Source organism: Capsicum annuum, unplaced genomic scaffold (assembly GCF_002878395.1).
Source record: "Capsicum annuum cultivar UCD-10X-F1 unplaced genomic scaffold, UCD10Xv1.1 ctg2906, whole genome shotgun sequence".
Lineage (NCBI taxonomy): Eukaryota > Viridiplantae > Streptophyta > Magnoliopsida > Solanales > Solanaceae > Capsicum > Capsicum annuum.
This window is the reverse complement of record NW_025835526.1, coordinates 202,207-214,596: the sequence shown is the minus strand read 5'-3', so window position 1 is coordinate 214,596 and position 12,390 is coordinate 202,207. Positions and strand designations below refer to the sequence as shown.

The 12,390-nt window shown below is 37.4% G+C and overlaps 1 pseudogene; it reads right to left on the bottom strand.

The window, feature by feature from the left end:
* Positions 1–3,383: 3,383 nt before the first annotated feature.
* LOC124891024 overlaps positions 3,384–12,390 on the bottom strand; it is a 110,010-nt pseudogene continuing 101,003 nt past the window's right edge.

Below are 12,390 nucleotides of genomic sequence, written 5' to 3'. Positions count from 1 at the left end.
TTCATAGGTACCAAAGCTTCAATAGAAAGCAAAATTTCTTGATTTTTGTGTGCACTTCTGTTCTAATTTCTTTTCTCATCTTTTTGATTTCCAGCCACATTTTTTGTGTGATCTGTATATGACATGTGAGTTTGTAGTCACAAATATTTTATGTAGATTTGTGCTTGTGCATTGTGACGGGTAATGCAAAACTTAACATTAATATATGCCTATAAAGAAACTTAAACATGTATATATTTTTTGAAGTTGAATGCCGACAGACAAATACTGGTCTGTTTTTACACGTACAAAAAGATATGATATTACATGATTTTTAAAGTAGGGAGTTGTGTATTTAATTTTCTTGTTTGTTCCGATTACCGTTTATATTCCGTCTAGAAATTTATGAAAACATAGGGTACGATTATTGATAAAATGTTCGATGAATATTTTTATATTTAGATATAAAGAAAGAATTCCTTATCATAAATAAAGTTAACGTACTTGCAATGTTCTTTGATATTTTCTCTTTAATAAAGCCTTGCAGCCAACGAAGAGCATCACGAAACGTAGGTCACCAAAAAGTTCTCAAAAATTGTTGTTACTGTAAAATTGACCAATCAAGTCGGAGGAAGTCCCTCTGTCAGGCCTAATCTGGTTGAAATTCACTTGTAGGGTTGCGATCCAATAAAGTTGTCTAATAAGGAGGAAGGAAGGGCCAAAGGAAAGACGCCAGAGACATGAAAAGTCATGTGAAGAGAAAACCATCATCGAGAATGAAAACATTGAAGCAATTTCAGTCGAAAATTCCTTAGATAGAGATCTCAAGATGCCGCAACAAAAGGTGAAAAGGTACAAAGGAGTTAGACAAAGAAAGTGAAGCAAGTGGGTGGCAGAGGTTCGAGAGCCAAGAACGAATGATTGAGATTGGATAGGAACATCAACGCTGCTGATGAAGTTGCTTTGGCTAATGACAAGACGGTCATTAAAATGAAAGGTGTTGATGCTGTGTAAAATATCCTCAAACCACCACCACGAGACCCACAAACAAAGAAAATTAACTTCATGAATCCACCGTCTTAATCCACATATGATGTTAGATTTAAGAAATGATTTGTTATTTTGTTGTAGATCCTCTCAATTATGTTAATTAAATCTTGCTAGCTGCCAACTTAGTGGAATGTACCCTTTTCTCTGTTGTAAAGATCTGAAAGTCCATAACATTGTTTGTTTTGGTCATAGTTTTTATATTTAGCTGAAAGCAATATTACTTAATTTGCACACCAAAACTCAACTAGATCGAAATATATCAACTAGCATTTTTATCTCGAATGAGAACTAATAGTAATTTTAGTCTCCCAGGTTCTCATTCATATTAATGTCGAGTAGGTGATCACATTATATTCTTAAATGCAAGTCATTAATTTTTATTTTATTTTCCATGATTGACAAAAATGTTAGGAACATCCAAACCAATATCAAATTGCTAACAAGAAGTTATTCAGGTCAAAAATCATGAAGTTCTATTCAAATATCAGATTATAATTTCTTTTCCAACACAATTTTTACTTTTGAAGTTGTAAGTACGATAGTTAGGCATGAACAATGTCCTGACAGTCTTTCCAAAATGTATAATCTGACACAATTCTATGTTCAGCTCCAACTCTTCAAAAATTTTAGACAAAGTCTCCCGTGTATAGCACATCTTGTGTACTACATAGTTTTTTCCAATTAAACATTTGTCAAAAATTGTTCACGAAATGAACTTTTCTGAATGAACGTAAACCTTTTCTTTCTCCCATCAATTACAATTCCTGAATGGAGAAAAGTCTAATAGACAAATCTTTCCTAATTCTAGGTGACTTTTCAGTTCCTTGATTTTTCATAGACAAACTTTTCGTTACATTTTTCTGATTTGATCTCTCCTTGATATGCGAGTTTCAAGACACAAATGTTATATACCTAACTTACGCTGATTTAGATATATATTTGAGATTTTGAGTTGTTGTTTGAACTGTTTGAACTTTTGTATGACATCATAACTTCTTCTTTGTATGATAAGGTTTTTCTATTAAAAGAAGAGAACATGCTTTGTTTCCAGGTTAAACTGTAAATGAAATCGTTGAAACACACCCAAACTTTAGGAGGGTCCTATTACCGCCCTGGACTAATTAAAATCGTATTTTTGGTAACCTTAGAACCTACGTGGCACATTAGTGTGCCTATGTGGACCTTCTGCAACGTAGGCACCAAGGTTGCCAAAAATATGGTTTTAATTAGTCTAGGGGGTAATAGGACCCTCCTTAAGTTCAGGTGTGTCTCAACAATTTCTTTTATAGTTCAGGGTGGAAACAGTGCATTTACTCTTAAAAGAAACTAAACACTAGAGGAGATTCAGAAAAGCAGATCTAGTATTTTACATGAGTTGGTATTTTGTGACATATGAAGTTGAACGTAACATAAATGTGTCTTTAATGAAATGTAAGTATGTATATATAGTTTAATTTATAGTCAAATAATGATAGATACATATGGGTAGATAAGTACGCATTGTTATACATGCAGATAGATACAATACATGACTCATGGGGTAGGCGATTTTATTTTTGTTTAAATCTCATGGTTAAAAACCTGATTCCCTTGCCAGAGGCTCACCATTCATCTTTCTTTTGGTGCTACTGTTTTTCTATCCCTACACGCAAATCCTCTATTCCTGAGCTTCTACTTCCTTCCCCTCCTTGTAGAAACCTTCTTCACCAGCGACTTCACACTCTTAGAAGGTGTCTTTTTAGCCGGCACCTTTTTGGTTATTACAGCATTCTGCGAATCTTTCCAACTTGGAGTCATTCTATAGCAACCTTTGTGACCTCAGATGTCTTAGTGGCAGCCTTTGCATTGCCAGGAACGGCCTTAGGATTAGCCCTGGCAGCAAGGTTATCCTTAGCAGCTGGCTTTGCCTTCGGTTTGACAGTGTTTTAGGCTAAGCCTCAACAGCAGACTTCTTCTTCTATTACTTTCATCAGTTTTTTGAAATTTGGTGGAAGATTTTTTTGGTTTTCCACAATGAATTTGATAATGGCATACTTCTTTCGTCTGAATTCTGCCCATTCTCAAACCCAGTACGGCTAACCTCACACACCTCTTAGCCGGGTTACTATTTCCCTTTATATATTCTAATATCAAAATGAACTATAAAGATGCGAAACATCAAAAATGAAGTATAAGCCCAGTTAACAAAAGCAAGCTGCAGTTTGCTCTAATAAAAAACATGCAGTAAAACCATAACCACTAAAAATGTTGTAAGACTATACCAAGTTTAAAACATCAAATAATGTACAGAAAAATAAAAAAGCAATAAAAATCAATGAAATTTAACCTCCTACGGAAGGTTTAATCAATTAAGTTTAACTAGATCCACTTTCTATCTTTCAGGGGTTAATTTTCTTTGATGGTGGCTCCAGAATATTTGTCAAAGCATTGGCACCATTTATTTCAATGGCTGCCTCATCATAAGCCACAACAGCTTCCTCAGCAGTGTCAAAACTTCCCAACCAATGTCGAGCATTGTTTCTTTTGTCTCGGATCTCTGCTGCCCACCTGCCCCATTTTCGTTGTCTAACTCCCTTGTATTTCTTCATGTTTACTTAAAGCAGCTTCTTCTCTTTGGATTTCTTCTTTGAAATCACCCTAGTCCTTCCACTTTCGATCATGATTTCCTTTATCCACAACTTCTTAGGTCTCTTGGACTTCTCTCCTAGAAGAATTCCACCTAGTCACTAGGCGAGTTTGTGGAGTCATTGTCCGTCATGTAAATACGCACAACACGCGGCATGACAACAGAACTTTTACCCACTTTTTTTTGTGGATATTTTTACTTTCTCAATTTTTGAGGGTTTTTCAGCTGCCACATTTTTGTGATGCTCATCATTATAGGCCATTGCTTCATGAAAGAGAATGTCACAATCCGAACCAAGGCCCTGGCCGTGATGAGCATTCCAAACCATGAAGGCCCGAAAGCCCTTCTCTATCTAGTAGTCTTGCACAATATTCATATAAATAAAGAAGATGCGGAAATACAACTTAATACGGAATCATGGTCATACTCTGAACTCAATTTAACAATAAATAATTAAAATCTAACACATCTAGAAAACTTCTAATCCGTATGCGAAAACTCTATTACATGCTAAAATGACCACTGTTTGGATTTGGGAAAAGGGCCCCAATGGATCCAAATCAAAATAAATAACATATTCTGAAATAAACAGGCCTTCTGGAATAGAGAAGGCTCACCGCTGCACAGTCTCTTCTCTTCTTTCTGAAATCTCTACTGGTTTGCCGGACCTCTAGATTGAGCCTCATACATTGGAAGATAGGGGGTCAATATAGTTGTGCAGGTACGCAGAGCAAATCTAAAATAATATTTTTAATTAAACATATATGAGAGAAATTTAAAACAATTCATAAATATATCATATGGTAAGAATCACATGAGCATATTTAAAAAACTCTCTAAAATTATCTGAACTCTGTGACACATATTTATTTTACTTCTGCGCTAGGTGGTGTACCCTACAACCCTGAAATTCCACGGGCTATATGGAATCTGCCATTAACTCGATAGCCAAGCCCCCAACACGAGTTTGCCAAAAGGGTCGGAGTCTCTGTCTCTACTACGCCACAGGATCGTCGCCAGTGTAAAATAATAATATACTCGTATCGGCAAAACACGATTTTTAGGCAATGAGTCAGTTGACTCATGCCTTCTTCAGGTACCCACCTAACCCTCTTTAAGATAATTTTTTAACTCTTTAAAACATGTTTTCTTTGAAATGAAACTCTGAAAACACTAGCTCTGTTATGGCATGCATTTATATGGTATCGTCCTACCATTGACTTGCAAGTCGCATCTCTGAGCCATTAATAGCTTATTATAATTCTCTTCTTTCAAAACATATGGTTTGGGACCATGATAATTTTGAAGAACTCTTTCTTAAAACTCATGTAAACACTTGCAAGAAACTCTGTTTTTAAACATTTCTAATACTCACGGTGTTCATGTCAAAGTTCTCAATCACATGGAATTCTTTCTCTTTTAAACAAGGATATAGTTATATCAAGAAACTCCCTCTCATCATCTCTAAATCATGTTCAAATACTATGATATTAAGAAAAACCACTTTCAAACTATAAAACATGCATTTCAAATCATTACTAACAAGATCATAAACTCAATTTATCACGAGAGGGACTTCATAATTATCCTTTCAATCAATCTTAAAAACTCAATTTCATACATAGACATATGAGCATAAATCAATTTAAGGAAAAGGCCTAAAGGCCAAATAAATAATAACATTAAAACATTTAGAATGCATAATTTAAAACATAGATTCCAAAACTTCTTTATAAATTCATGCTTGATAAACCTTAAATCATATTCAAGTGTTTTCATAAGCCCATGTAGTATTAGAAGAAAATCCCATGTACCTTAGGTTATGAATTTTGGATGAACATTTGCGATTGGGATTCTACTTGTGTTTCTAATGGATGATTCTTGAAGCCCTCGGATTTAAAATTCCAATTCTTGAATCAATTTTGAGAATTGACGGTCATATCTTGAGTTCCCTTGGATTTTTTTGGGTTGAAACCCTGAGGGTGTTAAAGATAAAAAAGGGTGGGGGAAATGACTAAATTTCCCCCTTGGACGCGGATTATTAAAAAACTAAAACAACTAGGCATCAACGCGATAGGCGATGCGGCGTGTTGATGCCATCAACGAGATACCAGACGCATCGCGCCCTAATCGCGCCAAGACTCAGTACTTTTGCCTAGCAGTTTCTGCACAAAATTGACCAAAGCGATGGGCGATGCGGCGTGCCAAGATCGCGTTGGTCCACTATTTTGGGACACCAAACAAGGTCTAAGCGCCGGATAAAAAATTCAAAACATATTCAAGATGTACTATTGACTTACCCCATCGTGAAACAACTTAAAAATTAACTATCGAGGGTCGGGAAGGTCATAAAAGAACTTCTCAAATATTTGAAGCTCAAAATAAGACTAAGTCCTTTTGATACATAGAAAGATTTTCAAGTTTTCAACTCTATAATCATGCAACTAGGAGATAACACATGGAGGAATTTTGTGGAGTATTATATTATCCCTCCTTTGGGATCATTCGTCCCCGAATGATAATGTGGAACACAAAAAAGTATGATTTCAAGTATACTAAAGGCATAGAAAGAATAGGGGAAAGATTTTACCTTTTGTTTCGTCATCCACCGAATCAAAAAGGTTTGGGTATCTAGCCCGCATATCATTTTCTAGTTCCCAAGTAGCCTCTTCAACTTTCTGATTTTTCACAGCACCTTAACCAACTATTTCCTTGCTTCTCAGCTTCTGGACCTGACGCTCTAGAATAGCAACGGGTTCCTTCTCATAAACCAAGAAGTCTTTCATATTGATCTTCTCTATAGGCAATACTAAAGAATAATCTCCAATACACTTATTCAGCATGGATATGTGAAATACGAGATGGATAGAAGCCAGACTTGTGGGCAATTCTAATTCATAAGCAACCCCACCAATCCTTCTCAAAATCTGATATGGCCCTATATATCGAGGTCTCAACTTCCCCTTTTTCCAAAATCACATAACTCCCTTCATAGGAGAGACTTTAAGAAATACCCAATCACCAACCTCAAATTCTAACTCCCTTCTTCTAACATCGGCATAGGATTTTTGTCAACTCTGAGATTTTTTGATTCATTCTCTAATGATTTTCACTTTCTTCATTGCCTGATGAACAAGATCAGGCCAAAACAATTGCGTTTTACCAACTTCATACAAGCCTATCGGTGACCTATATCTTCTCCCATACAATGCCTCAAAAAGAGCCATCTTAATACCGGCATAGTAACTATTATTATACGCAAACTCTATCAATGGCAAGTGATCAACCCAATTACCTTTGAAGTTGATCACACAGGTCCTCAACATATCCTCAAGGGTCTGAATTGTGTACTCGGCTTGCCCATCTGTCTGAGGGTGGAAAGTCGTACTCAGGTTCACTGGGGTACCTAAACCCCCTCTGAAAGGATCTCCAAAACTGTAAAGATAATTGCGTACCTCGGTCAGATATGATGGATATAGGTTCCCCATGCAAATGAACTATTTTTTCAATGTACATGTTGGCATAATTATCTCCCGAATAATTAGTCCTCATGGGCAAAAAGTGGGTTGACTTGGTCAACCGGTCTGTAATTACTCAAATAGAATCATACAAGTTTTGGGACCTCGGGAGTCCCATAATAAAATCCATATTGATCATCTCCCACTTCCATAGAGGCAAGGCTATCTCCTGGGAAGTACCACCTGGCTTCAAATGTTCCACTTTAACTTGTTGGGAATTCAAACACTTGAAACCAAAGGCAGCCACATCACGTTTCATATTATTCCACCAATATAAAGTTTTAAGATCATGGTACATTTTAGTAGAGCCTTGGTGAACAACATACCTCGAAGTGTGAGATTCGTAAAGGATCCTCTCTCACAGACCATCCATATTCGAAACACATAGCCTACCTTGGTATCTCAAAAGTCCATCACCACCAATTTCAAAAGACATCACCTTCTGTTGACCCAAATCCTTCTTAATTTTCATCAAGATGGGTTCTTCGGCCTTCTTCTCTTTAACTTCAGAACAAAGGAAAGATTTAGCTACCTTATAAACAACTACTCCCCTATCCTTGAAATCCAAAAGTTGCACTCCTAGATTTGCAAGTCAGTGAATATCCTTCACCATTTCCATCTATCCTTCCTCAACATGAGAAAGACTGCCCATAGATAATCTGCTTAAGGCATCGGCTACCACATTCGCCTTGCTCGGATGATAGTACAGGTTCATGTCATAATCCTTCAAAAGCTCCAACCAAAGCCTCTGCCTGAGGTTTAATTCTTTCTGCGAGAAAATTTACTGTAAACTCTTGTGGTTAGTAAATATATCAACATGTACTCCATAAAGATAGTGTCTCCATATCTTAAGTGTGAATACCACAACCGTTAATTCCAAGTCATGCACAGGGTAATTTTGCTCATGCACCTTCAATTGTCTAGATGTATAAGCTATCACCTTACCGTGCTGCATAAGAATGCACCCAAGTCCCACACGGGATGCATCATAGTACACAACAAAACCCTCTGTACCTTTCGGAAGATTCAAAAAAGAAGTAGTTGACAACTTGTCTTTGAACCTCTCAAAACTATCCTCAGAGGAGTCAGTCCACATGAACTTCACCCTTTTCTAAGTCAGCTTAGAAAGTGGAGCCGCTATGGAAGAAAAACTCTCTACAAACCTTTTGTAACACCCTGCCAAACCCAAGAAGCTTTGAATGTTAGTTGGAGTCATGGGTCTGGGCCATTTTCTCACTGCCTCAACCTTTTGGGGATCAACCTTAATTTCCTCACTTGATATAATATGCCCCAAGAAAGCAATAGCACCAAGCCAGAATTAATATTTGGAAAATATTGCATACAACTTATGATCTTTGAGAGTTTGAAGGACAATTTGGAGATGATTGGCATGGTCCTCCTCACTCTTAGAATAAATCAAAATATCATTAATGAAAATAATGACAAACAAATATCGAAACTGATGGAACACCATATTCATTAGGTCCATGAAAGCCACAGGGATGTTAGTTGATTCGAAGGACATGACTAAGAATTCATAGTGTTCATATCGGGTTCAAAAATCTATTTTAGGAATGTCTGACTCTCTAAACTTCAAATGATGATATCCCGAATGAAGGTCTATCTTTGAAAAATATCTAGCACCCTGAAGCTGGTTAAAATGATCATCAATTCTAGGAAGAGGACATTTATTCTTGATAGTGACCTTATTCAGCTGATGATAATCTATACACATACAGAGGGAACCATCTTTCTTACACACGACTAGCACAGGTGCACCCTAAGGAGAAATACTAGAGAGGATAAAGCCTTTGTCAAGCAAATCTATCAACTTCTCTTTCAACTCTTTCAACTCTGCAGGAGCCAGTCTACATGATAGAATAGAAATGCGACAGGTATCTAGCAATAAATCAATACCAAAATCTATCTCCTTATCGAGTAGTACCCCTGGGAGATCTTCAGGAAAGAACTCTGTAAATTCATTTACCACAGGGACTAACTAAATAGAAGGACTCTCAATATTATAATCTTTTACTAGGGTCAGATGATATAGACAACCTCTGGAAATAAGCTTACAGGCTCTAAGGAAAGATATAAACTTCCTTCTAGGTGCTAAAGAATGCCCCTCCCACTATATCACTGGCTCATTCGGAAAGGAAAAAGTAACCTTCTGGGTTCTACAGTCTAATATAGTATAGAATGAATGGAGCTAGTCCATTCCTAAGATTTCATCAAAGTCAACTATCTCAAGCTCTATGAGGTCTGCCACAGTATCCTGACTATAAACAGACACAACACAATTTTTATACACCCTTCTAGCCATAACAGAATCACCCACCGGAGTACAAACAGAGAAAGTTTCTGTAATTACATCGGGCTCAAACCCAAAAGCGACAGCCACATATTGGGTCACATAAGACAGGGCAGACCCAGGATCAAGCAACACATACACATCATGATAGAAAATTTGTAATGTACCTGTGACCACATTTAGTGAGACTTCTGCCTCCTGGCAGTTTGTCAAAGCATACAACCAATTTCGACCGCTTTTGGTAGCTGAAGAGGCACCCTGGGGCGGCAATGGCGGAGCAGAGAAATTAGCCTGTGACTTAGCTACCCCTACATTACCTCTCGCTGTTGGACAATACCTTGGGGTATAGCCTAGCTAGCCACACAAATAACATACCATGGTGCCAAACTGACATCTTCCTGGATGATTTCTCCCACATCTTCCACAACGCAGGTATGATCGAGGAGTATGAGCTGCACTCTCGACTTATGGCTAGACTAAAAATTTTGGAATTGCCAATTAGTTGGAGGTATGGGCACTAGAGCACTAGCTGGGGACTGAGCATTACCCCAATTCTTTTTCTTGTGCCAGCCGTTCCCCAAATTACCACCCTTTTGCTAACTATAATTCTGGTTTACTAGCCTAGTGCTCTTGGCTTGCCCATCCTTTTTCCTTGTCTCAGCCACCTTCTTCTTCTGATCCTTTATCTGTTGAATGTGGGCTGACAGTTTGGAGAAGTCCATATCTCTATTCAGCATGGCCCCCTTGCATTCTATCACCAAGTCATTGGAAAGAGCAGATGCAAATTTTCTAATTTGGGCTCTTATATTTCCTACCAACTCCAGAGCATAACGGGCTTGTTAGTTGAACCTTAGAGTGTACTCCTTGAGGGTCATTTTTCCATACTTTATATTCATGAATTTTTCCGCTTTGGCCTCCCTCATCTCTTAAGGAAAGAATTAATCTAGGAAGTCTTCTACAAATTCGCTGCACACTGAAGGTTCGGCATTATCACCCTTCGAATCTTCCAACTCATTAGACCATTGGTTTGACACATCCTTCAGTTGGTACGCTGCCACCTCCACACTTTCAACTTCATTCACGTTCACAACTCAGAAAATCTTTTCCAACTCATCAATGAACCCTTGAGGGTCCTCTTCAACTTTTGAGCCAGTAAACATGGGTGGGTTCAATCTCATGAACTGAACAACCCGACTACTTTCAAACGTTCCAGATACTGAACCTACATCTTCAAAATGATGAGTCTGAGAGGTTACCAGTTGTACAATCATATAAATGGACTACCTAAACTCAGCATTCGAATTGTCCCTATGAGAAGGCTAGGGACGGTTAACATTTTTCCTCAGGGCCCGAGAGGGACTAGAGGTTCTCCTAGAGTATGGACTAATTTTTGAGTGTAGGCTCTTTTATGGGTCCGCATTCCATGGGTTGGATGGACCTCTTTTGGTTGAGAATTTTTCCCATTGATTCTATGGGGAGGCATAGTGATTTTCTGAAACACAAGAGATCATTGATTAGGGGACATACATACTCCCTGGCACGAACAAAGTCATGAAAAAAGTGAGATATTCTAAAAGAAGAGAGACATTCTAAAACGCCTAGTAGCCTACACATCCATAAACAAGACTCTACCCAATGTGAGTTTGTAGACACCCTGGGACCATGAACCGCTCTCTGATACCAAGTTTGTCACAACCCAAATCGAGGCCCTGACCATGACGAGCATTCCAATCCATGAAGGCCCGGACGCCCTTCTCTATCTGGTAGTCATGCACAATTAAATAAAGAAGATGCAGAAATACAACTTAATATGAAATCATGGTCATTCTATGAACTTAATTTAACAATAAAAAATTAAAATCCAACAACTCTAGACAACTTCTAAACCCGACTGTGAAATCTCTATTATATGCTAGAATGACCACTGTCTGAATATGGGACAAGGCCCCAAGTGGGCCCAAATCAAAATAAATAACATAGTCTAAAATAAACAGGCCTTCTGGAATAGAGAAGGCTCACCACTACACAATCTTTTCTATCTGAAATCTCTACTGCTTAGCTAGACCTCTAGATTGAGCCTTACACCCTGGAAGGTAGGAAGTCATTACAGTTATACTGGTACGCAGAACAAATCTAAAATAATATTTTTTTATTCAACATATGAGAGTAATTTAAAATAATTCATAAATATATCCTATAGTAAGAATCACAGGGGCATATTTAAAAGACTCTATAAAATCATCTGAACTCTGTGACACATCTTTATTTTACTTCTGCACTAGGTGGTGTACCCTACAACTCTAAAATTACATGGGCTATATGAAATCTACCATTAATTCGGCAGCCAAGCCCCCAACTTGAGTTTCCGCAAGGGTTAGAGTCTCTGTCTCTACTACGCGACAGGGCCATCGCCAGCGTACAATAATAATATACCCGTATGAGCAAAACATGGTTTTAGGCAATGAGTTGATTGACTCATTCCTTCTTCGGGTAACCGCCTAACTCTCTTTAAGCCCATTTTTTTAACTTTTTAAAACATTTATTTTCTGAAATCAAACTCTGAAAATACTAGATATGTTATGTCATGCGTTTAAATGGTATCGTTATACCATTGGCTTACAAGTCGCATCTCTGAGCCATTAATAGATTATTGTAATACTCTTCTTTTAAAACATAAGGTTTGAGTCCACCATTTTAATAAATCATTTCAAAGAACTCTTTCTTAAAACTCATGTTAACACATGCATGAAATTTTCTTTTTTAACATTTCAAATACACAAGGTGGTCATGTCAAAGTTCTCAATCACATGCAATTCTTTCTCTTTTGAACAAGAATATTGTTATATTAAGAAACTCCTTCTCATCATCTCTAAATCATATTCAAATACTATAATATTAAGAAAAAA